General features: G+C 37.8%; 1 protein-coding gene across 1 annotated transcript in view; it reads right to left on the bottom strand.

The window, feature by feature from the left end:
- LOC105841549 (connectin) overlaps positions 1-27,299 on the bottom strand; it is a 277,288-nt gene that overhangs the window by 165,534 nt on the left and 84,455 nt on the right. Inside the window, exon 2 of the mRNA XM_012689870.4 lies at positions 21,653-21,696. The gene's annotated coding sequence lies outside the window, so the exon portion shown is untranslated. The remainder of the gene's footprint in view (positions 1-21,652; positions 21,697-27,299) is intronic.

Raw genomic sequence — 27,299 nt, 5'->3', positions numbered from 1 at the left:
CTGTTGTGGCAGAATAGTGTGTGGTGCTTGAGAATGGGCAATACCGTTCTCCGAGTATCATACTAGCATAATTCAACGCCAAGCAATATTTCCTAGTGTTGAAACGTACTGGACGTCCGTACCAGCCAGTTACCACCATCCCGGCTATTTTGGCCGCGAAGCAATCAGATACTCCTCTTTAAATATTGGACTCCTGCTATATGTACAATAAAATAGAAACGGTGATGTCATGTAGCATAGTGTCTGATGTCTATGGACTCATACATATAACTGTTTAAAAGCATGTAGGCCATGAATACGTCTATCCAACTGGTGCAATCAAAATGTTCAATATACAACTAACTATAAAAACTAAATATACAGTAACTATACTGAGACCTTAGAACTAATAATACTCATAAGGTGGATGGCGGCATTTACGTTGTAGATATATATCGGCTCCAGTAACCACATCTCACCTGGTTGGCTGTGAGCTCGTCCACAAATCTAATCAATAAAAAAACAAACGTGTGGCACTCGGGAACTGCCGCGGTAAAGCTATTGCATAACATTTTTTATCATCTTATGCAATTATATTATAATTAGACTATGATAATTTAATATTAAAACAATACTAAAACAAGACCACGCTATATTAAACATTAATAAAAGCAAAACCTTAACTGTCCCCTTCATACTCATAAGCTAGACCGCGCGAGAGAGAGATGGGCAGACTTTACATGATGCGCATGCAGTGTGACGTCACGCCACGCGCTTATTCACAAACACTACACAAGCGCAACGTGTGAATGTGTTGAATGCGAGCTACATGGTAAGCGGAGTGAGGGGTGTTAGGTTTTTTTCGTTACGGAATTTCATGATTCCGCTCTCAAGTCGCGCTCAAAGCCCGCGATAAAATCTATGCAATAGCTTAATAACGGACACACTTTATATCCGTTTTATGTTAGTAAAGATGGAAAAGTCTAGATAATTTCACGGGAATTAATTTAATGACGCCGGTTTTGATTTCAGGATTACAGCTAGTGCATTCGGAACGTATTTACCAGAGCATTTTATTGAGCAACGCCTCGCTTTTTATATTCGTTCAGAAGTGGCAGTAAAAAGAATTTAATTTTTAGAATACAGCTCTGCTTCAATTGGAGTTTATCCTCGAGTTAATCGTACACAAGCGCAACGTGTGAATGTGTTGAACGCGAGCTACATGGTAGGCGGAGTGAGGGGTGTAAGGTTTTTTTCGTTACGGAATTTCATGATTCGGTCGCCGCGCTCAAGGCCCGCGATAAAATCTATGCAATAGCTTAATAACGGACACACTTTATATCCGTTTTATGTTAGTAAAGATGGAAAAGTCTAGATAATTTCACGGGAATTAATTTAATGACGCCGGTTTTGATTTCAGGATTACAGCTAGTGCATTCGGAATTTATTTACCAGAGCATTTTATTGAGCAACGCCTCGCTTTTTATATTCGTTCAGGAGTGGCAGTAAAAAGAATTTAATGTTTAGAATACAGCTCTGCTTCAATTGGAGTTTATCCTCGAGTTAATCTGCTCTGCTACAGTTCATAGGCTCAGGATGGATTTGCGATGTCCTTGGAATTTCTTGTTTCGAATCAGATTTGCACCGTACTGAATACGATGCGATACTGGACGATGGTGTAGCATCATAATAGGGGTCTTGATCTCTAGACATAATGTACGCGGTTTGAGGTACATACATAACAACGTGTAAAAAAGCAGCAGAGAGTTAGCAGAGTCATCTAATTGATAATATTTGTTTATATATGTATATATTTATGATATGTATATCTATATATTTATGTATATGTATTTATTTAAGTACGAGTATTTGTATCTATAAATATTATGTATGTTATATATACACATATGTTTAAGTAATATCACCTTCACACTACACCTACCAAGCTTCATCTCTTCACTCCCCTAAGGTAGACTGTTAGAGAATGCCTATGGCATTAAGTCCGCCTTTATACTTTCTAGTATAAGAAGTTATAAATAAAAAAATTAAAAAAATCAAACCCGAAAAATAATAATTTGCGTAATTACTGGTGGTGGGACCTCTTGTGAGTCCGCACGGATAGGTACCACCACATTGCTTATTTCAGCTATGAAGCAGTAATGCGTTTCGGTTTGAAGAGTGGGGCAGCCGTTGTAACTATACTGAGACCTTAGAACTCATATCTCAATGTGGGTGGAGGCAATTAGGTTATACATGGATCACTATAATTCACCATGAGATAGTCTTAATTGTAATCAAATAGAAGGCTTAAAGCGTCTATGGGCTATGGTGATTTTTAAAATGAGAGGTTTAACAATAATAGCTGAAGCATTTCCACAATTTTTCGAACACAAACAATTCGAATCACAAAATTGGAAATCAATCAATCAATCAATTTGTCAAATCGAAACCCTACAGAACAGACTTCCGTGACGGAGTGAAATCCACTTAAATGTCTTTGGCTTCTGACTCAAATGACACTCGTCAAGGCTTTGAGATGTGAGTTCAGAGATAACGAACTAAATGAAGCGAACGCTACCTTGTTTGAGGTACCTTAACTTTGTTCTAACATTCTAGGCTTGTATTTGTTTGCTATATCGCATAGACGCTATTAATGCTATGTTTTGGTTTTAGCAATTACTATAGCTATGTTTTTATTGATCTGTAATTTAATCACAGATTGCATAAATATTGAACACTAGCTGACCCGGCAGACTTCGTAGTGCCTCAATAGATAAATAAATGATGTAAACTTTTGTATAAAATAAACTTAAAACAAACAAAAGAAATCCGTCCGACAGGGGACACGTCAATGGGAAAACAAAATTGTTATTTTTATTTATTTTCGAGTATTTTCATATTCATCTACCTTTTAAACCTTCTCTGGACTTCCACAAATAATTCAAGACCAAAATTAGCCAAATCGGTCCAGCCGTTCTCGAGTTTTAGCGAAACTAACGAACAACAATTAATTTTTATGGATATAAATGAATATTTTGAACAACGATTTAGCAGACTTTTTGGCGAATAAGCCCGAAATGAAGTTATGTGAGTTGTTTTATTTTCTTGTTTCAGATTTAAACATATAAAAATTATAGTTTACTAAGGGCTTAGTATCTGCGAAAGTGCACAAGTGGTTTATTTCTCGGACTCATCTCAATAGTCCACTAAAGTTTAAATAGCCACTAAAGTATTCCACAATTTTCAAATTTCAAATTAACCACACCTTTTTCAGCACTACTTTTTTTTGAAACAACAGTGACGTCTTACTGAACAATATAAGAAAAATGTTTAGGCGTGAATACTTTTCCCGCCGTTATTTTTATGCACAGGACCAACATGAAAAACTGAACTCTAACGAATCTGGACTCTAGTGAACTAACTCATCATTGACTAAGAGAGAAAGTGATTAGTGATATCAGATTTCTATTTAATTTTTTTAGTGTCCTTGTAGGCAGATGGGTATACGGCCCACCTGATGGTGAGTGGCTACCGTCGCCCATGGACGTCAGCAATGTCAGAGGCAGAGCCAAGCCACTGGCTACCGTTAAGTACTCTCCATACCGATATTAATCAGATACTGATAAAACAGCGAATCACGGTCACAGAGTCAATTGAATTCCACTTTAATGCATAGTTATTTCAGGTGCCAATTCAGGATGTGCCAATGTTGGTAGCATTGAGACCTGTTTAATGCGTCGGCAGGTTCGGTGGTGCGGTCATGTATGACGCATGGCGGAGGAAAGAGTGGCGAAGCGCATCTTCTTCTCTGAACTGCAGGACGGCAAGCGAAAGCATGGCGGACAGCTCCTGCGGTACAAGGATGTCGTGAAACGACACATGAAGAGATGTGATATAGAGCCCTCTCGATGGGAGCGCTTGGCAGCACAGTGACCAGAATGGGGCAGGATAGTGAACAGCAAAGTACGCGAGTTCGAGGATCAGCGTAAAGCTGCCCTTGATTACAAATGCGACCAGTTGAAGGCCCGCCCTCCTGCTGCCATAACCTATAATTATAAGAACGGCGTGCTCACGTGCCCTCAATGCGCAAGGAGTTTTGCTGCGAATATAGGCTATATAAGCCATCTTCGAGCGCACGAGCGCAAAACCGACGGATAGGAGTCAAAGTGGTCGCCATGGCCGAAATCGGTCGGATGAATCATTTCAGGTATGGTTTTTGTTTGATTTTTAATTATATCCCGATTTCTGAACCACAAGTTTGACCCGTTCCATCCTATAAATAAAATACTCCACTTTTTTTTATTGCTTAGATGGGAGGACGAGCTCACAGCCCACCTGGTGTTAAGTGGTTACTGGAGCCCATAGACATCTACAACGTAAATGCGTCACCCACCTTGAGATATAAGTTCTAAGGTATCTGTAGGTATGGTTTTTGTTTGATTTTTAATTATATCCCGATTTCTGAACCACAAGTTTGACCCGTTCCATCCTATAAATAAAATACTCCACTTTTTTTTATTGCTTAGATGGGAGGACGAGCTCACAGCCCACCTGGTGTTAAGTGGTTACTGGAGCCCATAGACATCTACAACGTAAATGCGTCACCCACCTTGAGATATAAGTTCTAAGGTATCTGTATAGTTGCAACGGCTGCCCCGCCCTTCGAACCGAAACGCATTACTGCTACACGGCAGAAATAAGCAGGGTGGTGGTACAGGTTTACTGGTGGTAGGACCTCTTGTGAGTTCGCACGGGCTGTGAGCTCGTTCACCCATCTAAGCGGACCGTGCTAGAGGTCCTACCACCAGTAAATACTAGAAAAAATTAACGATATAATATTTTTAAATATTACAATGTTTCCCCTAGCTTACTCTTATAATGTAACTTAGAAAAAAAAACATTCTGATATCCGGAAATGTGCACGAGGCTTTCCGCTACATGATCGCGAGCTTCAGGATTTTACGCAAACCGTAAAATTTCCACGTTAAGCCTGGAAACGGGTCGGTTTAGTTGTAAAATTTATCCGGCAAGACGTAACTCGGATGTGTGCCGGTAAAGATCTTAGTGTACTTCATTCTTAGTCGTTTTCCCACTTGGGAACGTTACTATACACGCTAAGACCTCTGATGCTGATTATTAACTCCTTGCCTACGTTTTGTCTACTGTAGATACATATCGAAATTGCTGCACTCAAATTTGAGGCTTATTTGCGGAATCCATAGATATCAACAATTTAATAAAGGGCTTAGGTCAGTAGGATTTAAATAATAGGTCACTTTACACTAGCTTGTATTTATTTCCAGTTTTCAGTTACAGAGTAATTTACAGTGATCGCGTTTACACTTTCAGCTCTCTACCGAGAATGAATGCTACCCCGATGCGCTCGAATATATTGCCTGATCGCCCCACCACAATACACAATCGTGTAATAAAAGTGAAACCCGCAAAATTATAATTTGCGTAATTACTGGTGGTAGGACCTCTTGTGAGTCCGCACGGGTAGGTATCACAGCCCCGCCTATTTCTGCCGTGAAACAGTAATGCGTTTCGGTTTGAAGGGTGGGGCAGCCGTTGTAACTATACTGAGATCTTAGAACTTATATCGAAAGGTGGGTGGCGCATTTACGTTGTAGATGTCCATGGGCTCCAGTAACCACTTAACACCAGGTGGGCTGTGAGCTCGTCCACTCATCTAAGCAATAAAAAAAAAAATTTATTACTACTTCAGGACAAAAATATCCGGAGTGGTGGTACTTACCCGCGACGGCTCACAGAATACTCTACTAATAGTCATAGCACATATGTACACGGGTTTGATACTGGTTACGACTGTCTTATATTTGAAATTGGAACATTGTTTTGCGGCAGAAACTGGCGGATAATAGTGTCTTATCCGTATGACCACAAACTATTGTAAATATTAATTAAAAATCAGGCCAAAACTGATAACAATGAACTTTTTTGTTGTATTTTTATTGTTTAAATGTTTGGAGGAGCTCACGGCCCACCTGGTCTTAAATGGTTACCGGAGTCCATAGACATCTTCAATGTAAATGCCGCCACCTACCTTAAGATGTGAGTTCTAAGGTCTCAGTTTTTATAGTACAACGGCTGCCCCACCTTTCCAACCGACACGCATTACCTACTGCTTCACGACTAACATGGGCAGGGTGGTGGTACCTACCCGTGTGGACTTACAAGAAATCCTACCACCAGTAATTACGCAAATTATAATTTTGCGGGTTTGATTTTTATTACAAAATGTTATTCCTTCACCGTGGAAGTCAATCGTGAACATTTGTTACGCACGTATTTCATTGGAAAATTTAGTACCTGCCGGCGAGATTCGAACACCGGTGCATCGTAAAATACAAATGCACCAGACATCTTATCCTTTAGGCTACGACGACAGCAAAAAGACGAACTCAGAAAACATTTAACGTCAAACCCCAAAACGTTTTCTTAACAACGTCTTCATAAAACGGAAAACACTCCAACGTATCCCCTTCAATAAATAAAGCACATTAACTATTAAATACTGAAAGGAACAATATTTTTCCATTCTCAAGACAAGACAACAGACGTCTAACATGCGAGCGACTGAAATATCACGAGAAATGATAGTTCCCGAGGCGTAACAGATGCTACAAGCTTCGCAGTTCGCATCGCTTCAAAACGTTCTCACACAAAAGGATTCCGTGCTCCTTGTACCCGCGCTGCCCCCAGCAGAATCGTTTATTTTACCTCGAAACCGGTTAAAACTCGCATTTTATCGGAAGACACACACGCTCACGTAAGTGCTTCACGGTGAAGGCATTGGACGGTTAATAAAATCCGCCATATTTTTAAATTTTCTATTACCGTTATAGGACAGGCTTAGGGCTTGTTCGAGCTAGCATCTTACCGATTACTCTTCCAAAACATCATAGGATACCATTGGAATATTTTCTGTTACTATTATAGAACAGGTTTAGAGACTGTTCGTGCTAGCATCTTGCCGATTACTCTTCCAAAACATCATAGGATACGATTGGAATATTTTCTTAACTGCTATAGGACAGGCTTAAGGCCTATTTGAGCTAGCATCTTGCCGATTACTCTTCCAAAACATCATAGGATACGATTGGAATATTTTCTGTTACTATTATAGAACAGGTTTAGAGACTGTTCGTGCTAGCATCTTGCCGATTACTCTTCCAAAACATCATAGGATACGATTGGAATATTTTCTTAACTGCTATAGGACAGGCTTAAGGCCTATTTGAGCTAGCATCTTGCCGATTACTCTTCCAAAACATCATAGGATACGATTGGAATATTTTCTGTTACTATTATAGAACAGGTTTAGAGACTGTTCGTGCTAGCATCTTGCCGATTACTCTTCCAAAACATCATAGGATACGATTGGAATATTTTCTTAACTGCTATAGGACAGGCTTAAGGCCTGTTTGAGCTAGCATCTTGCCGATTACTCTTCCAAACGTCATAGGATATGGTTGGAATATTTTCTGTACTGCTATAGGACAGGCTTAAGGCCTGTTTGAGCTAACATCTTGCCGATTACTCTTCCAAACGTCATAGGATATGGTTGGAATATTTTCTTTACTGCTATAGGACAGGCTTAAGGCCTGTTTGAGCTAGCATCTTGCCGATTACACTTCCAAACATCACAGGATATGGTTGGAATATTTGCTTTACTGCTATAGGACAGGCTTAGGGCCTGTTCGAGCTAGCATCTTGCCGATTACTCTTCCAAACATCATAGGATACGATTGGAATATTTTCTATTACGGTTATAGGACAGGCTTAGGGCCTGTTCGAGCTAGCATCTTGCCGATTACTCTTCCAAACATCATAGGATACGATTGGAATATTTTCTATTACCGTTATAGGACAGGCTTAGGGCCTGTTCGAGCTAGCATCTTGCCGATTACTCTTCCAAACATCATAGGATACGATTGGAATATTTTCTATTACCGTTATAGGACAGGCTATAGCTCGAGCTAGCGTATAAAATTGGAGTTTTCGCAACAACCCTCGGTCATTCGGTAACGTGCGAAATTATTGTGGTACACTTCATTCACGGTTGTTTGCATAAGAGTTAGTGTATTGCGCAAACGAACGCTCTGAGATCGTTGTCAATGAATGATAAAAAAATATGTTATTTTTTGTACGTCATTACAAAGTTAAGTCGTACACTGAGTGCATTACTAATTTGTACGTTATTACAAAGTTAAGTCGTACACTGTGTGCATTACTAATAAAAATCTTACGTTACGGACGTTTTTTCCCGGTTAGGGTACCCCTCCACATCATCCCATAAGGAACTTCGTTCCAAAAGGAGAGATTAAATCGTAAAAGCAGTTTTATTTGTAAAACACAATAAACTTATTGACTACAACGAAGCTTAAGGCTGTGAATAACCCGGAATGGAAGTACCAAGCAAACCTTCTCTAGTTACTCATAAAGATTTATGAACTAATGCGATCGCGGCGGCGTAAACAACATTACAGCAACTTCATTACAATAAAATAACACACGTACGTAATCCCGTAAATTATACGGGGAAAAAGAGAAAAATATGAGGAATTTTTCAAACAGCAAAAACTCTGGAGAGAACATTCTTAAGCTTATTATTCGATGTTGATGTGTTTTGTGAAAGTTAAGTGATATATCATTTTGGGAGTTACACGAGATAACTTCGGTCACAGAAGTTAGATGAAGATTATGTTAATCTTGTTATTACTTGTGAGTATTGTGTTTGTACTTACTAACAAATACAACAACTTCTTAGACCAAATATATCGAAGACGCCATTGTTACAATGGCGTACTAATGATTGATTCCTTGAATTAACAAATTACGATTAGTTTTAGCACAAAATTACATTAGATAATAATTCGTCTTAATCGTTCCCTTGGTGGATTGTGGCTCCGTAATACTCTGTCAATAGTTAAATAGTCCATTTGGCACAAATTCGGCTTGGCGAAGTGCGAAGTTGACAATTATTTATCTAGTTTTTACTGGTCCATTTTTATCCATTTATATCCATTTTTACTGGTGGTAGGACCTTTTGTGAGTCCGCACGGGTAGGTACGACTACCACCACCCTGCCTATTTCTGCAGTTAAGCAGTAATGCGTTTCGGTTTGAAGGGTGGGGCAGCCATTGTAACTATACAAAGACCTTAGAACTTATATCTCAAGATGGGTGGCGCATTTACGTTGTAGATGTCTATGGGCTTCAGTAACCATTTAACACCAGGTGGGCTGTGAGCTCGTCCACCCATCTAAGCAATAAAAAATTAAAAAGTAGGTGGTATATCTGATCCGTCCACTGTGTAAGGCTTCAACCTAATGATCTATTCCCCTCTACTTTTCCTGTCATAAGCTGCCTGGTTCTTCTGGCAATGAACCAAAAATTACATGCTCTAAGCAGACTGAAGATAGAGAAGAAGTTAAAGGTCTTGTATTTGTAATACCTTCAGAACAAAGACATATGTGTGATGCCAGTGTGTGGTATCTGAAGTAATTGATATAATAAAGACTTCACTTTTGCCTTAAACGGACTAGCTCACTGGTGGTAGGACCTCTTGGGAGTCCACACGGGTACCACCACCCCGCCTATTTTCGCCGTGAAGCAGTAATGCGTTTCGGTTCGAAGGGTGGGGTAGCCGTTGTAACTATACTGAGATCTTAGAACTTATATCTCGAGGTGGGTGGCGCATTTACGTTGTAGATGTCTTTGGGCTCCAGTAACCACTTAACTCCAGGTGGGCTGTGAGCTCGTCCATCCATCTAAGCAATAAAAAAAAAATGCTTAAGACATATAGTGTTTACTTGAATCTCACATTCCCGATCCTGCGGCCAGAATGGAAAGCAGTCGACGTCGCCCAAAATATCTCATTTCGGACCCTCCCGATCCACTAACGGTACTTTTAGGTACCTCAAGCATCGGTAATCGTTCTCGTCGAACCCGTCGCATGCGACGATGAAAGAGCTCGACGAGTAAATTAACCCTCAGACACAGCCCACTGAGTTTTTCGCCGGATCTTCTCAGTGGGTCGTGGTTCCGAGCCGGTGGTAGATTCTGCGAAGCACGGCTCTTGCTAGGGTTCGTGTTAGCAACGTCGTCAGGTTTAAGCCCCGTGAAATCACCTACTAGTTAAGGTTATGCTGAAATAGCCTCTCAAGGCTCTCAGATTAGATAGGAAAAAACAAATGGATCTCACCACTCACCTAAGACACGGCGTAAGAATCTTAATCGTATTATTGAGCGTCTGTCCGTCACATTTAACCGGATTCCGTAACTGCTTTGTGGCAGAAATGGGGTGTGGGGTAAGTGAGTACCGGCTTATCTCCGCGAATCAGTCGTGCGTGTCAATGTGAGCAGTACAATCGTTCTGCAGTCGAAGATGGAACCGGATATGAAGTGGAAGTCGCTATCATAGTATTATCATATTCGTTTTGAGCACCTTGACGGCCTTTGATTTTAATGAAAGTTTTATTAGGGCTTAAGAACTTTATTAATATTCATTGTTGTTATACTAAATCCCTTAATGTTTTCACATTTTAAATTAAATTCGTTTTGAATTTACTTTTGAAAATTAAATAAAGGATACATCTGATGCTGAAATCATCGTAATTATGAGCACAGCGACGAGAACAGCGAGTAATCGCCATTTTCCTCAGTGCCATTTCCCTCAAGTCGAGCCCGTGAGCTTACCAACCGGTCTGTGAGTAGCTGGGAATCCCCTTAGGTCACCAGCGATTGGGTAGAGGAAAAAATAATTGTTCGATTCTTTAAGCAATGAATTCGGATCTTATCTATCGACTTTTTACCACCGGCAATAGCGATCATAACAAAAGAGCGTTTTCTATACACAAAAATATTGATGACAAACAGAAAATAATGTGTGAAGATTAATATTTGACTACAACGAGATACTTAATTGTATATTCAACAAGGAAACCTTTACAAACGTATTTCAAAGGAAATCGTGTATTCGACAATTAATGTTTTTTTCATTAAATACACGAAAAGTAATGAGATTCAATAAATAATAAAAATATCCTAAGGATTTATTTATTCGAGTTATGAATCGGTCCCAGGATGAAATCAGAACGTGGATGGCCTATTGTAATATTTTTATTAAATCTGTTTTGTTGTCTCACATAAATGAAAACGGGGGATTTTCCCCGAGGCAGAGGGAAAAATTACTTTTTTTTTCCGTTTCCAAGACTATTATGACATAAAACTTGGGATGGAAGTTAAGCGGCATCTGACCGATTTATTTACGGGGAAATTTAATAATTTGAACGAGGAAAGGATTTGAACGTGTTTTCTTTTTGGTTTCATATTAATGCATAATTTTCTTATTCATGAAATATTTTCGAAAAGGCTACTTATAAGTTTTCATGATTTTTATTTAGAGCAAACTAGATAATGACCGGGCTCTGCTCGGTTTTTTTTTGATAACGCCATCTTTTTGTGTCTTTAAAGCGGTTAGTTGCCCTCAATTAAGAAAAATAGTATTATTATTCGCCAATAGATGTCGGGAAGAGTTGATTATTGAAAACACGAATAAAACAACAACAAAATAAATCGTAGCTAGATCGATTTATTGCTCCCAAAATCCCCTGTAAATTTTATGAAAATCGTTGGAGCTGTTTCCGAGATTCAATTTATATAGGTATATATTAATATACAAGAATTGCTCGGTTAAAGGTATAAAGATTGGGTGTTCAGTTATCTGTGGTTCGCCAAAATAAGTATAAAAAACTTTTCTACTACTAATTTGCACCTACTTTATAGACTAGACTAGGCTTTATAGCATTAGTCATCACACAAGCGTACGGGCCACTCATTATCAAGTGGTTCCCATCGCTTATGGATACGAGCAATAGTTGAGACCCATAGCTAAACCGCGTTGGCACTACTGAAGGTTGACAACGATACCGCCAATTCCATCTTAAGTGGCCATTTTTTCTCAGAGAACAGTAATGCTCAGGGTACACCTAAGCCGGTGCATGCATATGAACACGACATCGGAAAATAGGTAAAGGCATTGACTAAGTATTATATGCTAGTGTTTCGATACGATTATTTGCTGGTAGGACCCGTATTGTAAAAGGCGAGTATGCATCACTATCCAACCTCTTTACGTAAAGCAGTCGTCCGTTTCGGCTTAGCTGATAAAACCGGGTGGATTCTGAAAAATACTGCTCCCCTTATGCACAAAAAGCAGACGACAGGGTGATCTAAAATTCCTTAGAGTACAGTTTTTTTTTTATAGCTTGAGGTATGTTTAAAATGAAACTTATTACAGGCGAAATAGCCCTTTTTTATTTACTCAAATTTTGGCTGTAACGACATACAGACCGACACTACTGCACGTTTTAATCTCCCACTCGAAGCATTTAAATTAAGCAAATAAACTGCCTGTTCACAATTTAAAATTAAAACGTTAAAAAGCAATTAAGCGTGCTGAAAATTATCAGTGAACCGAAACAGTGGTAATCCACGAAACAGCATAGCTTTGCAATGCCGCTGCAGAATGTTTGGTCCAAGACATGCTATTGAAGCGTTTTGTATAAAGGGGTTCATATAAAACTTTTTTTTTTTATTGCCCTTATAGGCAGACGAGCATACGGCCCACCTGATGGTGAGTGGTTACCGTCGCCCATGGACTTCAGCAATGCCAGGGGCAGAGCCGAGCCGCTGCCTACAAAAAACTATACAAACTATACTGAGACCTTAGAACTTCTATCTCAAGGTGGGTGGCGCATTTACGTTGTAGATGTCTATGGGCTCCAGTAACCACTTAACACCAGGTGGGCTGTGAGCTGGTCCACCCATCTAAGCAATAAAAAGAAAAAAAAATAGCTGGCCCGGCAAACGTTGTTTTGCCATATAAATTATTTCTAGGAAAGATAAATAACCTAGATACCGACTGCAGCGCCATCAGCCACACAATCACAGAAGAAATATATATATAAAATTATATATTTATAAAGATTGGAATCGTTTGTGGAGGATTGTGCGTACGTAATTTTAATGGTGGTAGAAAGTAGTGTAAGCTTGCAGGTATAAACCAATCGGATGATAATCACTGTATAACAATCGTCAGCCAAGTTTGAGGGCTATCGTAGCAATAATAATTGAAACACTATACTTGAGAAACACTATACTCTAACTATACTTGAGACCTTAGAACTTATATCTCAGGGTGGGTGGCACATTTGCGTTGTGGATGTCTATGGGCTCCAGTAACCACTTAACAGCAGGTGGGCTGTGAGCTCGTCCACCCATATAAGCAATAAAAAAAAAACACGTCGTACGTGGCAGGATTCACATTTCAATTTGTGATGTAACCTGTTAACCATGTAATTCCTGTTTGAACCTGAATTAATGTCTTCTGTCGATCTATTCCGTTGTACTGTACAAACTGGGACCTTAGAACTCATGTCTCAAGGTGGGTGGCGGCATTTACGTTGTGAATATCTATGGGCTCCGGTAACCACTCAACATCAGGTGGGCCATGAGCTCGTCCACAAAACTAAGCAGTAAAAAAGGCAACTCTAGCTTTGCGCTTTGTATTGTACCAAAGAAACCCGAGATTTCAAATGAACGCTTAATTGGCATTTTTTGTTGTACAAAATCAGTTGTGGCGAACATTACAAGAAAACCACAATCGGAAAGACACATCAAACGCACCACAATATGCTCGGGTAAGAAACGATGTTCGTCAACAAAATAACGGAACCTTAATTCGAAGTAAACGTAGTATTTTCTTAGGTTTTAGTGAGCTACAGACGTAATTAAGAATTTTACGGCTTAATCTCACGTGTCGTTTGAAGGCTTTGGACGTTTCGAATATTAACAATTTTCTTGATCTTGCAAGACTCAGGATCATAATCGACAAATCGTCAATTTCTTTTACTGTAAAGCATTACGTTCTGTGAGAATGGCAATAGAAAAATAAAACTTCTCGATATCAAATTTTCGAAAACAACTCTATAACATAATGACTTAATTACATTGAAAATAGTCGTAAATTTCAAATGAGTCTGGCGTCGATTTATAATATTATATCTTCTTAATAATAATCGGAAAACAATACGTTGCCTTCATGAAATAGTCTTTGGTTTGTAAATAAATCAAAATTTAAAGAAATTTAAGTAAAGTTGGCATCGAAACATTCTACATCGAATATTCATCACCTCTTGTGAGTCCGCACAGGTAGTTACCACCACCCTGCCTATTTCTGCCGTGAAGCAGTAATGCGTTTCGGTTTGAAGAGTGGGGCAGTCGTTGTAACTCTACTGAGACCTTAGAGCTTATATCTCAAGGTGGGTGGCAGCATTTGCGTTGTAGATGTTTATGGGCTCCAGTAACCCTTTAACACCAGGTGACTGTGAGCTCGTCCACCCATCTAAGCAATAAAAAAAAGGTAGGCAACAATTACCTTCAGCTGCTACAATATTCGCTTGACTGATCATCTCTTTGATTCCGTAGAATAGTCATGTTCGATATTTTTCTGATAGTTTTGAAAACTGATCGTTTTCGAACATGTCTATAATTATTTTCACTTGGAATCCGGTCACATTACTTTTGGCGTATACGGACCCCGGTTGACGATTGAAAACTCGTCTACTGATAAAATAAAAAATAAAATTGATTCTAATCCTCATCCTTACATCTTGTCCTTTTAAAAGCATCAAAGTAAATCATTTCCTTACAACGAGAAATCACACAGGAAAACATATTAAATCTTGAAATTACATATTCTGGCAAGGGCCAGTGGGTGAGCAAAAACGCCTTATTTGAAAAGCGAAAGGTCAAATGTCCTGAGGTTGAATAAATTGGATACCAGATTGGACTTGTCAATCAATCTTACTTTTCTTAACGAAAAACTGCGGATTAAGGTTTTTGTATTTTTGGGAAATTCTACGGATGCAAGTCTTTTTTTTTTTCCTACCTAAGCTGGTTGCCTTGAGAGGCTATTCCAGCGTAACCTTAACTAGTAGGTGAGCTCACGGGGCTCGAACCTGACGACGTCGCTAACACGAACCCTAGCAAGAGCCGTGCTTCGCAGATTCTACCACCGGATCGGAAACGCGACCCACTGAGAAGATCCAGCGAGAAACTCAGTGGGCTGTGTCTGAGGGTTAATTTACTCGTCGAGCCCTTCGTCGCAAGAGACGGGTTTGACGAGAACGGTGACCGGTGCTTGAAGTACCTAAAAGCACCGTTAGTGGATCGGGAGGATCCGAAATGACGTATTTTGGGCGACGTCGACTGCTTTCCATTCTTTCCGCAGGATCGGGAATGTAGTTACCGGCGGCCACGATGAGAGGGTTCTCGTGTCGTGCCGCTTTATGGAAGTGGATGCAAGTCAAAGTTTTTGGTTAAATGATACGGCTGAGGCTAAGAGTAAACAAAGCCACATTTGCACACGTTTTGTATAGTACTTTTATTGAACCCCACTCTGTATTCTGATCGCTAAAATATGTGTATGTTGGTAATTTTTTAACATTTTTGACAACCAATTTCTCTGAGTAAAATATTAATTTATTTCTACAAAATCGCTATAAACTACAACTTAAGCCGACGAAGAATTTAATCCAGCTCTTATTACGAAGCAAAACAGCGTGGAGCGTTTCATAACTACAAATCAGTACCGAACATTGAATATTAAGGTCCGTATTACTTAAACCATAGAGGTTATGATTGCTTAGCCAAAGCGTACGTAGATTTCAATGCTCGCATCACAGCTGCCGTTATCGACCAGTAGTGATGTGATTTCATCTTGCACTTATGCTCGTGGCCAAAATAGTATCATACGTACTAATTAGACAAGTTGACGTTTAGATCCGCACTTTTCTGCTATTCTGAAGCATCTGCAAACGTAAGTAGTATTTATTGTAAGATGCGTTCAAGAGAACTCCTAAGTTTCTCTTTCTCTCTCTTATGTCGTGAATACCATGATTAGTTCAGTCCATTCATTCATTCATTCATTCGTTCAGTCCATTTGATTGTCTCCCATCGCCACTAATTTACAATTAGTCTTGATTATTCTTCTTTTCTCCACCTTATCCTAATAGGTGGGATCAGCACAGTGAATATTTCTATTCCATTCTCTTCTATCATCCGTCATCTCAACACTCACTTCTCTCTTTCTCTCATATCGTCATTCACACAATCCATCCATGTCTTCTTCGGTCGACCTCTTCTCCCTCTACCTTGCACTACCATTTCCATACATGTCCTAGTCACATGCATCTTCTCTCTACTCTTCACATCTTCTCTCTCTAAAGTTTTGATTATTAACTATATATTTTAGCGTCGTGCATTCTCTATGCTTAGTGTATTCATATCATTAATATCAAAACTGAACTAGTTTGCGCCACACCACGCCCCGATAAAAAAATTAATGAAAATATTTTTTACTTGACATTAACAAACGAAAATCCACAAATTTCTATCTAATGAATTACTGTTGAATTTTTCTTTACATTCTATACTTCTAGTTTATTTCGAATTCCCTACGCCATAAATGAAAAGTTTAAATAATAGACCTACCTAAAATACTGCACAGTGGTTTGTCTAACTTGACTTCTATATTGACAATATTGACGGCTAATGTAGTCTAGTGTACATTGTAGTGAGACAAGTCTGTATAAAATGGGAACTGAAATTAAATGAGATGTTATAGATTCTTTGCTAACTTGCTACCGAACTCTAAAACTCTTATCTTCACTTAAAATTCAAAGCTATTTCGATATGAACGAAACTTATATCCAAGATATTCAAAATACTATTCTTCATTTCCCGACGGCAGCGAAATGTCGAAGAATGTATTTTTTTTTTTAAAAAATCCGAAGACGTTATAGCATTTTATTCTTATTGGCTATATTTTTAATTCAAGCTTAAATCGAGGCGTTTTCAGTGGAGTGTCCAAGATGCGAATATTTCTTGAGTCCTTTCGTTCGATCTGTCACACCGTTTCGGAATATTTCGTAAGACGATTGAAACATTTTAACGTACTGTCGAAATTAAATTTGTAACAAGCAGTGAGCTCTATTCCAAATGTTCATCTAGGAATTCACTTTAACTGAATGCAATGAAAATGAAATGAATATGTAAGGAAGTTATGTGCCTTCTTTTATAAAATAAGAAATATTTCAACTGTCTCAATAACTTGTGGACGATAAGTAAAATATTCTAATAAATTGATAAAAATTGTTTCTTCTATTATCACATATGTATGTATTGCAAATATTTATTATAGCGAATCCAATAGCTTAGCATCGATTAATTGCATATTTGGCAACAAAGAGCTTTGTATTTGACTTTTTTCAGAGACCTTTCATCTTTGTGAAACAAAGTATGTACTCGCAAATCTTGATTATGACATACTGCTAATTCTTTAAATCTTTCCAACATCACATTCATCATGGTAACAGAAAACATTAATAAAATTGTTTCTTGTGCTTGCATTGATATTAATAATATTATATGTTTTAAAAACAATGAAATATCCAACCAAACCAGACCGGGTCAAACTACAGAATCAATTACAAAAAGTCAAATGTTACACAGCGGTGTCAATATTCCACTATCCAACAGACCGGTTCAGAATGATGGCAAGTCGTAAATTCTAATTCCTTTTAAGCGAAATAATTTTCATAATTTTCAGATACTAACAGAAAATATTATGTATTCGTCGTTGCTTTCACAGTGACTTTTGAAGCGTGTTCGCGTATAATCTACTCTTAAAAGGGGCGATTCAAAGGGAAATTCTTCGCACCGAGATGTGATGACTTTTGCTTGGTCGAATTCCTGAAATGAGTTATAATCGAGAAAGCCAGAATTTAAGATGTATTTGGTTTGTTATTTCTGTGAGAAGCCAGCACCCGTGAACGTCAGTGGGAAGATGTCTTACGGTCTGTGGTTAGCTACGGCTGTGTGGTTAGGTGATTGAAGTTCTTCTTAACCCTTTTTTGTTCATGACGCGGTTTACGTTATAAATTACTAGGCGCAGGTCACAGTGTTGGAATAAAAAATAAAGATACCTGTTTTTAATTTAAATAAATACAGGAAAATTAAATACGAATTCAACTTATGGAGTCCCTATAAATTTGAGAACGAAATATATCCCCATCCCCAAATATATCCTGCAAGTGAACACTAAGCACAAACCTAGTGCTCGACAACCCAAGAAGAGAAATAAAGATTTAAGCAACTCACTTAAAAATTGAATGTACCTGTAAGCAGACCCCAAAAACGTGTAATTACCACATATTTATTGGTTTAAGAAATCTGTTACAATATTATACCATAAGGCATATTATCATGAACTAAGCCGTTATTAGATAGATGACTCCTTGCGCGACAGAGGCGCTCGATACCGGTCTTTTAAATTTATTTTTAATTACTGTTTTGTAATATTACCTCTGTTTCGTGATTGAAGTGATTAATTTTGTCGATTAAAAAGAATTACAACATTATTTAGAAACAATACCTCACTCTGTCGGTTCTTAACAAGGCTATGCCAAGCTTTTTTGGAACTGCTCGTAGAGACCACATTAACTTTAACACTGAGTATTTTGCGTTGCAATTGAAATAATTTATTTTGAATTTATATTTTCCGTTCGTGTCTCAAGCGCCTGTGGCCTAACAGATAAAACTAATGAACTCGTAACGAGCGATACGACTATTCGAAGGCTTGAATCAGATATCAGGTGCAAGATAATTATCGCCGATAACTATCGAGCGCGTGATCTCAAATAACTTGTGCACGATAACACATATATTTCTGCCGCCTATTTCTGCCGTCAAGCAGTAATGTGTTTCAGTTTGAAAGGTGGGGCAGCCGTTGTAACTATACAGAGACCTTAGAACTTATATCTCAAGGTGGGTGGCGCATTTACGTTGTAGATGTCTATGGGCTCCAGTGACCACTTAACACCATGTCGGCTGTGAGCTCGTCCACCCATCTAAGCAACATCTTCAAAAAAACAAAAAAATAAAAAAAAACACATATTCATTTGCTTACTGAAGTATTTTGGAAGTCTACAAGTGCCATATCACCTATTTCTGCGTAGCGGTTCAAAAGCTAAAACAGCCCTGGCAGTCAATTCAGCTCCTAGTCTATACAAAAAAAAAGCTTTAAAGAACCTTAAACTTATTTTTGAAGTTAAATCCTGTAATAAATTAATTTTCATATCCAGAAAATCTCTCATAGATTATTTACATAAGTAATATTTTGTTTAGTTATATAAACTCGACGCCATACCTAAGCTGTGTGACTACGACTCATCAGCCATTTCAATTCGTATTTTATTGAATCCGAATTCCTGTATCAAGTACCTCGAAACCTCAGAACAATTGAGAAGGATGTAATTTCAGTTCGCACTAAAGATAAACGTGAAACAAAATTTCGGCCTATCTCAGGATTTAGTTCTTGTCGGCTTCCGACCGTGGAACAAAGCAGGCAAACTATTATAGCCCCCATTTTCAATTGTCTTACATGTGGAGTGCAGGTTCATTTGTTCCGCAGCTTCCGAGGGTGGTTTGTTCTCGGATCGTGTGATAAGATTTTAGTTTCTAACCATGACAAACGTATTATTGTTACATTACCATAGTCAGACACGAATAACAATTCATTGTCATAATTGATTATTTATTTTAATAGACAGCTGTCTTGGGTCTTTTGGATATTTTCAAGCTAAAAGAGTATATTAGGAGGGTCATTAGCTATACTAAGTAAAGGCGATTGCATGCAGCAGAGATGCGAATGTTGCGATGGATGTGTGGAGTAACGAGAATGGATAGAATACGAAATAATATGTTAGAAGAGGTCTGAAAGAGGCACCTGTGACAGAGAAGTTGAGAAGAGCGCGTTTGGGATGGCATGGACATGTGATGAGATGAAATAAAAATAAGCTTGGTAAGTCTATGAATGTAGAAGGATATAGAGGAAAAGAATAGAGGAAATAGAGCAGTATGGAAGGAGAAAACATGTTACGCCGACTCCTGGTGACTGGAAGAAGGGCAGGAGAATGATGAGCTGAGCTATGCTGCCTTTGTTGAATAACTGAAAGCCGGCTATTTATATAATATGAACGAATTTCTCAACACCTCAAAGAATATTCTCCAAGCAATAAACAAAAGCAATAAGACGCACGAGATATTCAGCTGCAGCACACAATTCTCCTTAAAATTTTATTATTACTGCACACCTACGTAATATACCCAGTGCTTTGAACTGAGAGCAAGGAGAGAATTAAATTTAGCTGGCTTAAACACGATGACGTCACAGCAAAAGGAATACAGCCGAGCTCTTGTGCGAACCGGAATTTACTGGTAACAACCGGTCTCGACTAGTTTTAACCGGAACCAGCTGCTGCTTTGTTTCAGTCTGAAAAGTGCAGACTTTTTTGTGAAGCGAGATTGTGTAGTTAAGTATGGAATGAAAAAAAAACAAGGTGCCGATAATTTTCACTTTTTAGTAAGCTGTTATTGTATTTATCAGTGGATGTTTAGCAACCTCCATAGACTGAAAAAATAGTTATTACCCACAACTACATACATACATAACATTGTTATATATCCTATCTCCTGGAAATATCAGTTAAGCCCGATAGAAAGCTTTTATAAGAATTTCGAGGCTGATATTGGTGAGGCACTGGTGACTTTGCGTGCCGAAGAAGCTTACACAGCGGTGAAAGTTTAATTAATTTCAACCTGATCATCAACGCGAAGCTTAATTAATTAAACGTAGGTAGGTAAATTTACGCCCTAAAACCCATTACGTAATACGTTTTTCCAATTTTATCAAAAACAAAGGCCCGTTTAATCCTAAGTCCATCTAACAGCCATTACAATTTCCAGTTATTCATCCGATGTAAGCCCGTGAAAGCCTACACGATGTAACGAGCCAACTGTTACAAACATTTTTAGGGTACCGCGCCGATAATAGTCAATCGAAGCTACCACGATATTCAAATGTCGACGAAAAACATCTTAGACGTTACGAAAACTGTACAGTATTCGAAACAATTGTGGTAACAATTTAAATTAATTCCGAGATTATATCTTAAAAGTCATTGAATGGTCTATGATTGGCAATAATCGAAAATATCACGAAATGGCCAATAGGACACTAATAACTGTTTTATTGATGCACGTACATATGTATAAGTAGCTGTAACATACGTAACAACACCAGGCCATAAAACCTCCTAAAGGAGACGCGTGTGTGAAACCGATTAGCGCACGACCACCTGACGACGATATTAAACTCGGAACTTTCAACTCGATACGATTTTTTTTATCGATGCTCACAATTTTTGTTAATATGTTACTCATATTTAAAAGGACCAAAATAAAACCTAATATCTCAAACACTTTTTCACTAAGCTGAATGGATATGCTCTGGCTTATCGTTCTGTTATAATATCATATTGTAATGACTATAAGAGAAATTTATGTCTCCTAAGAACGTAAAGTCCAGATAAATGAGATACCATGAAATTAAATAATGGACAAAGTTTATATGTAGAGTGTTTGCCAGTGGTCAGAGTTAAACAAGATATTTTTATATTTTATTTTAAATGTGTTTTTGTAGATTTTATTCGTCGATAATTTATATTTCTAAAATGACTCACCTGATTTTCGTTTCCACCTGATGTTTCGGGCCCGGCTTCTGTATCTGAAACAAAAGGTTACGCTGAATTAATTACTCAAAACCTTAACATTCCAAATAGAGTAGTTGCTACGGCTGACAGACTTGATGAAAAAGACGCTTACCATAACTCACGAACAGAACTCAGAGCCGAAGTTGGACACTTTTTAATGAACTAAAACTTCTCAATCAAAAACAAAATGAAAGTATTCTATTCTGACTCAGCATACAAGGAAAAAATAGACATAGCTTATATTTAAAAAAAAACACTGTTTGCCTTTTATGTACTACCTCCTCCTTGCATTGTGTTCCTCAGTGCTGAGGGTCGTGACCTTTACTGAGAAATTGGACTATGTTCCTTCCTGTCCTCAGCCTATAGTTGTATAAAGATTAATTGTGTAAATGAGATTGAGTAGTTTGGTGCTTTAGGGCAGACTTATGTTCCGGCTCGTATTAAAGTAGTCAACAGAATCCACAGACAACGAGACATGAATCATCTGCATTACCGTCTCTTTGTACTGGTGTGGTTTCATCTGGTATACAAGTTCTCAATAAAAAACATTTAGACTGACGCTATGTCAATCTCCAAAAAGTTATACTGGATGGAAGATTTCCTTTGGATTGACGCCCATCACAACATTTCCTCAAACTAAGCGACGGAACCCTCGAAACAAGAAAGAAATAGTCGCTTTGTTATTTTTTTGCCGAGAGCATTGCCAACATCATTAAAGCCACGGTAATTATGGAGGCGATTCCTCGTTTTATTATTTGTTTTGGCAACCGAATGCAGTCTGCAAGTAGGCTCATTGTTGTAGGAGCAAGGAAATTTGTATTTGTTTTATGACTTTATTTTCCTTTTTTTTATAAGGGTTTATTTATTTTTCAAGCTGTTTATCTATGCCGAAATGTTGTATTGGTTTAACCTCATTTTGTAAAAGAGATACTTTCTTCAAATTTCTAGTAAATAATTGGTTGTTTTTAAAACGCTTTTACTAACTTCAGACGTATGTATGTTTATAACGGAATCTTTGAACATGATTTACTCGAAATTTGGAATACTTATTAAGGACCGATGACAATACCATATTAAAAAAAATGAAACAATAAAATCATTTTTTCTTATACTATTTTTAATTCAAATTTATTTACTATTTTTTAGTTAGATTTTCTATAAAAGCGTATTTTGTAAGTTTTTATTAACTATTATATATTTCATTTTAAATCTTTCTACGTGTTCTTTTGTTCAAGTCGCGTATGTAAAAAGTATGTTTATCAATCAATATGTGTAATTGTTTGTGAAACAGTGGATTGTGTGCCCACCGCGGACAGACACAGATGCTTTTTCTTCATCCCCCCAACCTATTTGCTGGTGGCCTAAGAAGTTATTCCAGCTACGTCCGGACGGGTAGATGAGCTCACAGGCTCAATCTGAGAGAATTTGCTAACACTAGCCCTACCAAGAGCAGTGTTTCGCAGAATCTACCAACCACTAAGAAGATCCGGCGAGAAACTCAGTGGGCTGTGTCTCTAAGTTAGTTCGCTGGTCGACAAATGTCTTGCCTGTTTTTGCCGAGAGCAATAATGTTTAATTGGAAGCATGAGACAATCGTTATCAAATTCAATAATTTGGATTTTTACCCAAAGGCACATTGCAGGATTTTAAGATGTAAAAGGTTTTATAAAAAAAAAATTGTAGCGGTGTTCTATTTCTAAATGTATAGAGCGCTCACGAATGCTCACTGTTAGCAGATATTCCAGACTAACTCAGACAGTTGACATAAAGTTAAATAGATCACGAAACGTAATTCAAAAGGAGCCATTTAAACAAATTGATAGGCTGAAACTCTTTCGTAACAACCCTAAAGACGATAAAGCTGGTCTACACAAACCAGACTTCTCGAAGCCGACTAGATTATCACGTTATAGTATTATAATATAGTGGATATTACAGAAGTGTAGTATATAAATATGACTATAAGCTTTTAATGCCTTGTTGTGTATGGGTATAAGATCTCACGGCTCACAAAGATTTTCGATGTTCACTGATGCCCATGGACATCACCTTGCGAATTCTACGTTTGAACAGTAGGCTAGAGTCTCGACAAAATAATAATAAAGGGACTTTGGAATAAGGTCGTATGTATAGCAAAATCAACTTATATGAACTTATATAGCTATGAACATGTAAGTGTCAATATTTAAAAAAAATACGATAAGTATACGATTTAAATTCAGACACTATTGTACGTATGTTACCAAAAACGGTCTTGTCCGGACATCAAGCTTCATGATGCCCTCCACGACTCCAAGGATCGCAGCAGATGGAGAGCAATCGTACAAGAGAGATTAATGCAGCGGGGGAGTCATGACCCTCAGTGTTGAGGAGAACGACGCAAGGAGGAGGATTGGAGGGCTCGCTAAAAGTGCACCGGGCGTTTATACTAGGGCATATTTGAGCATTTCCTATGAGCGGTCGAGAAGGTGCTTGAAAATCAATGTTATTTTACTTTGTTAAGTACTAACATGTTATAGATCTGCACAAAACATTTCAAGTAGCACATACATCAATTTGATACTAAATGCTAACACAATTACAATACAATTACAAACGCATTAGTGATATAAGCAGTTTATTGTATGGTTCTAAAAATATTACATTAATAATATACATTATTACATTTACTACCATTCGTAGTTATCGTATTCTAGAAACGCCCATTGTGTGTAACCAGCCTTAACCGATTCTGTTGAACCGCAAGCGAAATTACGTTACAGCAACCCAAAGTATAAACAAACATAAATAATGCCATAAGTTTGTTTGAAATTAAAACTGTAAGGGAACTTGAGGATTCAGAGGTTGAGTTGCGACACTCCGTGACCGCCGCGGTTCCGAAGTTCGTCTCTTGAAATTTTTAATTGCGAGAAAAATTAATATTGTTTTTTTTTTTTTTGTGAATAAAAATCGAGTATTAAAAGTTGTTTCAGTATGTACCGCCAAATCCTGCAAGTTTAATATTCTAAGTAACGACCTTCACGATTATCTAAATCTAGAACAGATACGCAAGTATTTTAACGTAGCGTCAGAACGCTGCTTCGATAAAGCGGCGGGACATGGTAACCCTCTTATCGTTGCTGCCACTAATTAGATATCCGACTCAGGCGACGGGAAATATGAAGCCGCCGTCGTCCGAAACTTGTCTGTCGGATTGGCCAGAACCACTCTAGGTGCTTTTAAGCTCTTAAAGCACTGGTTACCGTCCTCGTCGAAGAGTTCGACGAGCGTTAGTTCGCTGCTTAACAACTTCTGATTAACAATTAGATATCATATCTCAAAGTGCGAGACAATTTCGTGATGCCGTGATGGCGAAGGTAGACTACGTCAGCAAACTAAATGAGTTTTACTGGTGGTAGGACCTCTTCTGAGTCCGCGCGGGTACGTACTACCACCCTGCCTATTTCTGCCGTAAAGCAGTAATGCGATTCGGTTTGTACGGGTGGGGCAGCCGTTGTAACTATACTTGAGACCTTAGAACTTATATCTCAAGGTGGGTGGCGCATTTACGTCGTAGATGTCCATGGGCTCCAGTAACCATTTAACACCAGGTGGGCTGTGAGCTCGTCCACCTATCTAAGCAACAAAAAAAATAAAAAAAGAACGGATAATTATATATCTTTAAAAAGCCTTAGTAACAAGAATCATATAATTTTGATATCCTAAAATGATTTTACAAGACACGACATGAGTGTGTGCGAGCTTCGCTCAGAGCGTGTTCGCTTGAAAAGTCAGAATAATGTCAGACGAACGTCAAATTTGCGAGGGTAATTGGTAAATGTAAACATTACAGCGCACGATTTATTTAGCGGTCTACCTATACATAGAGTTAAGTTATTAGGTTGCCCGGGAATTTTTGGAAATGATATTGCGCTAAAGGCAGTGCCTATGGCGATTTCAAATTATTTTGGACACAGTCATCGGCCTCAACTTATACTTCAGCTTCATATTCATATTTAATGATGTACCTAAAACATTTCATCTAAAAGTCTATTTACTCTTAACATCATCTATACTTCTATACCAATATTATAAAGGGGAAAGATTAGTTTGTTTGTTTGTATTGAATGGGCTCCGAAACTACTAAACCGATTTGAAAAGTTATTTCACTGTTTGGAAGCTACATTATTCCCGAGTGAGATAGGGATATTCTTTTTGAAAAAATTAGGGATCCTTACTAAAACTCCAATAATGTAACCCAAGGTGTAAAAAAATTACCTAAAATATTCTTTACATCGCGTGCCCTGCGAAAACTATTGATGATAGAATAAAATAATGCACTACAACTTTATAGAACACATTATTATTTACAAAAAGTGTCGCGACAGCATATGTCTAACTATTATAGTCATGACACAATAAGTGTTCTTTTATTTAAAAAAATATAAAACAACGTCAAATATCTATAAAAAGAGAAAAAATAGGAAATATTTTGACGATATTTTTATCAAGAACAAAATATTTATTTAAATTTTATGCGGCTTGTCTTTAGATACATTTTCTATTATTCCTAAACTATTTTGGGATATAATTAACTAATTTAATAACTTGAATCTAGACAATCAAACACACTTAGTAAATTCTGTACAATTTGACAGCGCCCTAACTGCGAAAAGAATAAAAATTCCTTAAGACCCTATCCAGAGTTTAACATATTTTTATTGGCATACACGAACAGATTAGCTTTCGGCATATCTGTTAATATTCAACTCTGCAATTAGCACTGCCAATAATAATACAGTGAATTCTCAAATAAATTGAAATAACAACTATTCGATTCACGAATTCAAATGTTTTTAGGCTTACGAAAAGCTAATAGTTATACCCTACCATAAAAATTAAGTGTTATTTTAGTAAAAAATATACTATTAGTACGACAATATATAAATTGTATACAAATTTTTCATTCATGAAGATGCAATTGCATCATATTGTATGAACCTTAGATATGAAAGCACCGACGTGCCTATCAAATAATTTACAGTCTTCAGAAAACAATTACATTAAAGCTTACGATACGGTTCAAAGCAAACGCATCTTCACACGACCAATCAATCCGAAACTCTGATCCCTAATAAATACGGCATTATACTAATCTCATTAAACGAGACCCGAAGGCCAAGTTACTTTGGTCGATAAGAGGGCTTTAATGACAGCACGGGAAAGCATGTTTTGGTCCAATTTATGCGTAGAATCTGCGATGCGGTTAAATTATTTACGAGACGAGTTCTGATATAATATACTTTATTAAGCGAACAGATGTGGATTCTGGGAAATTAATGTTGTTTTAATATACATACATATAGCCTGGTAGTTCGTATTGGATATATACTATCTGTTATATAATGTACTTATATACTCTCTGAATAATTGAAGTAGTCGTGGCCTAAGCGATAAGACATCCGGTGCATTCGATGTTGAAGCGATGCACCGGTGTTCGAATCTCAGGCGGGTACCAATTTTTCTAATGAAATACGTACTCAACAAATGTTCACGATTGACTTCCACGGTGAAGGAATAACATCGTGTAATAAAAATGAAACCCGCAAAATTATAATTTGCGTAATTACTGGTGGTA

The sequence above is a fragment of the Bombyx mori genome, chromosome 18 (genome assembly GCF_030269925.1).
Source record: "Bombyx mori chromosome 18, ASM3026992v2".
Classification (NCBI taxonomy): domain Eukaryota; kingdom Metazoa; phylum Arthropoda; class Insecta; order Lepidoptera; family Bombycidae; genus Bombyx; species Bombyx mori.
Note: the sequence above shows the minus strand (reverse complement) of the source record. Positions and strands in the feature narration are given on the sequence as shown.